This window comes from Salmo salar, chromosome 07, assembly GCF_965601325.2.
Source record: "Salmo salar chromosome 07, fSalSal1, whole genome shotgun sequence".
NCBI classification, from domain to species: Eukaryota; Metazoa; Chordata; class Actinopteri; order Salmoniformes; family Salmonidae; genus Salmo; species Salmo salar.
In genome coordinates, this window is record NC_138297.1 from 76,475,563 (window position 1) to 76,479,032 (window position 3,470).

Here is a 3,470-nt window from a genome sequence, read left to right on the forward strand (position 1 = left end):
GATGGACCCACATGTGTATTTAACAATCATCAGTCTACTCAAATGTTTTTCATATCTGCTGAGTCAGAGTAGAGGTATGGCTCTGGACTGCTTTTCATATCTGTTGAGTCAGAGTAGAGGTATGGCTCTGGACTGCTTTTCATATCTGTTGAGTCAGAGTAGAGGTATGGCTCTGGACTGCTTTTCATATCTGCTGAGTCAGAGTAGAGGTATGGCTCTGGACTGCTTTTCATATCTGTTGAGTCAGAGTAGAGGTATGGCTCTGGACTGCTTTTCATATCTGCTGAGTCAGAGTAGAGGTATGGCTCTGGACTGCTTTTCATATCTGTTGAGTCAGAGTAGAGGTATGGCTCTAGACTGCTTTTCATATCTGTTGAGTCAGAGTAGAGGTATGGCTCTAGACTGCTTTTCATATCTGCTGAGTCAGAGTAGAGGTATGGCTCTGGACTGCTTTTCATATCGCGAGTCAGAGTAGAGGTATGGCTCTGGACTGCTTTTCATATCTGTTGAGTCAGAGTAGAGGTATGGCTCTGGACTGCTTTTCATATCTGCTGAGTCAGAGTAGAGGTATGGCTCTGGACTGCTTTTCATATCTGTTGAGTCAGAGTAGAGGTATGGCTCTGGACTGCTTTTCATATCTGTTGAGTCAGAGTAGAGGTATGGCTCTGGACTGCTTTTCATATCTGTTGAGTCAGAGTAGAGGTATGGCTCTGGACTGCTTTTCATATCTGTTGAGTCAGAGTAGAGGTATGGCTCTGGACTGCTTTTCATATCTGCTGAGTCAGAGTAGAGGTATGGCTCTGGACTGCTTTTCATATCTGTTGAGTCAGAGTAGAGGTATGGCTCTGGACTGCTTTTCATATCTGTTGAGTCAGAGTAGAGGTATGGCTCTGGACTGCTTTTCATATCTGCTGAGTCAGAGTAGAGGTATGGCTCTGGACTGCTTTTCATATCTGTTGAGTCAGAGTAGAGGTATGGCTCTGGACTGCTTTTCATATCTGTTGAGTCAGAGTAGAGGTATGGCTCTGGACTGCTTTTCATATCTGTTGAGTCAGAGTAGAGGTATGGCTCTGGACTGCTTTTCATATCTGTTGAGTCAGAGTAGAGGTATGGCTCTGGACTGCTTTTCATATCTGCTGAGTCAGAGTAGAGGTATGGCTCTGGACTGCTTTTCATATCTGCTGAGTCAGAGTAGAGGTATGGCTCTGGACTGCTTTTCATATCTGTTGAGTCAGAGTAGAGGTATGGCTCTGAGTCACATAATGAGTCTGACAGTCTTGAAATTATGGTCAGTTTTATGTGAATTGAATGTATCCATAAACGCTGGAGTGGATCCATCACAGGTAAAACCAGCCCGTTCTACGACAGCCCTATAGCGTCCTCTTCATTATTAACAACATGGTTGCCAACAAAACTGTTTTTTCATTCTCGTGGAGATGGGAAACATTTATATCCGGTCAATTATTCTCACAGTTCAAGGACATGAACCAGCCTTTGGGTAGGGCCCTGGGGACAGCCTGTAGGTTGGGCCTGGGGACAGCCTGTAGGTAGGGCCCTGGGGACAGCCTGTAGGTAGGGCCTGGGGACAGCCTTTGGGTAGGGCCCTGGGGTCTCCTTTTGGGTAGGGCCCTGGGGAATCCTTTTGGGTAGGGCCCTGGGGTCTCCTTTTGGGTAGGGCCCTGGGGTCTCCTTTTGGGTAGGGCCCTGGGGAATCCTTTTGGGTAGGGCCCTGGGGAATCCTTTTGGGTAGGGCCCTGGGGAATCCTTTTGGGTAGGGCCCTGGGGTCTCCTTTTGGGTAGGGCCCTGGGGAATCCTTTTGGGTAGGGCCCTGGGGTCTCCTTTTGGGTAGGGCCCTGGGGACTCCTTTTGGGTAGGGCCCTGGGGACAGCCTTTTAGGTAGGGCCCTGGGGACTCCTTTTGGGTAGGGCCCTGGGGACAGCCTTTGGGTAGGGCCCTGGGGACTCCTTTTGGGTAGGGCCCTGGGGTCTCCTTTTGGGTAGGGCCCTGGGGACTCCTTTTGGGTAGGGCCCTGGGGACAGCCTTTTGGGTAGGGCCCTGGGGAATCCTTTTGGGTAGGGCCCTGGGGAATCCTGTTGGGTAGGGCCCTGGGGAGTCCTTTTGGGTAGGGCCCTGGGGTCTCCTTTTGGGTAGGGCCCTGGGGAATCCTTTTGGGTAGGGCCCTGGGGAATCCTTTTGGGTAGGGCCCTGGGGTCTCCTTTTGGGTAGGGCCCTGGGGACTCCTTTTGGGTAGGGCCCTGGGGACAGCCTTTGGGTAGGGCCCTGGGGACTCCTTTTGGGTAGGGCCCTGGGGTCTCCTTTTGGGTAGGGCCCTGGGGACTCCTTTTGGGTAGGGCCCTGGGGACAGCCTTTTGGGTAGGGCCCTGGGGTCTCCTTTTGGGTAGGGCCCTGGGGAATCCTTTTGGGTAGGGCCCTGGGGAATCCTTTTGGGTAGGGCCCTGGGGTCTCCTTTTGGGTAGGGCCCTGGGGACTCCTTTTGGGTAGGGCCCTGGGGACAGCCTTTGGGTAGGGCCCTGGGGACTCCTTTTGGGTAGGGCCCTGGGGTCTCCTTTTGGGTAGGGCCCTGGGGACTCCTTTTGGGTAGGGCCCTGGGGACAGCCTTTTGGGTAGGGCCCTGGGGTCTCCTTTTGGGTAGGGCCCTGGGGAATCCTTTTGGGTAGGGCCCTGGTGGATGGAATTGGAGCAGGGTTCTTCCAAATCCTCATGCCCTTCAGCTTCTCTGATTGGAAGAGACTTGACAGGTGAAATGAATATGGTGAAAGATCATCATTAATCAGATCAGAGTCAGATCTAGATCTAGATCAGATTAGATTAGATCAGATTAGATTAGGTCAGATTAGGTCAGATCAGTCAGTCAGATAGATTAGATCAGATTAGATTAAATCAGATTAGATCAGATCAGATTAGATTAGATCAGATCAGATCAGTAGTGAAGGAGAAGAAATCATTATTTAGAGATTTGGCAAATATCCAGTGTCCTTCACAGATTAGCCCTAGTCTATTCTGCTGTTAGACAAATATCCAGTGTCCTTCACAGATTAGTCCTAGTCTATTCTGCTGTTAGACAAATATCCAGTGTCCTTCACAGATTAGTCCAGTCTGTTCTGGTGTTTCTAACCTTCTATCTGTATTATCCTAGTGGGCACGTGATCATCACACCGTGTGACCGTCTCCGTTGAGAGAAAAGGTATTGATTATATTATATTCCTCGCTCCTCTCCCCTCCTCTCCTCTCCTCCCTCCCCTCCCCTCCTCCCCTCCCCTCCCCTCTCCTCCTCTCCTCTCCTCTCCCCTCCTCTCCTCTCCTCTCCTCCCTCCTCCCCTCCCCTCCCCTCCTCTCCTCCTCCATCCTCTCCTCTCCCCTCCCCTCCTTTCTTCTCCTCTCCTCTCCCCTCCCCTCCTCTCCCTCCCCTCCTTTCCTCTCCCCTCCCCTCCTTTCCTCTCCCCTCCTC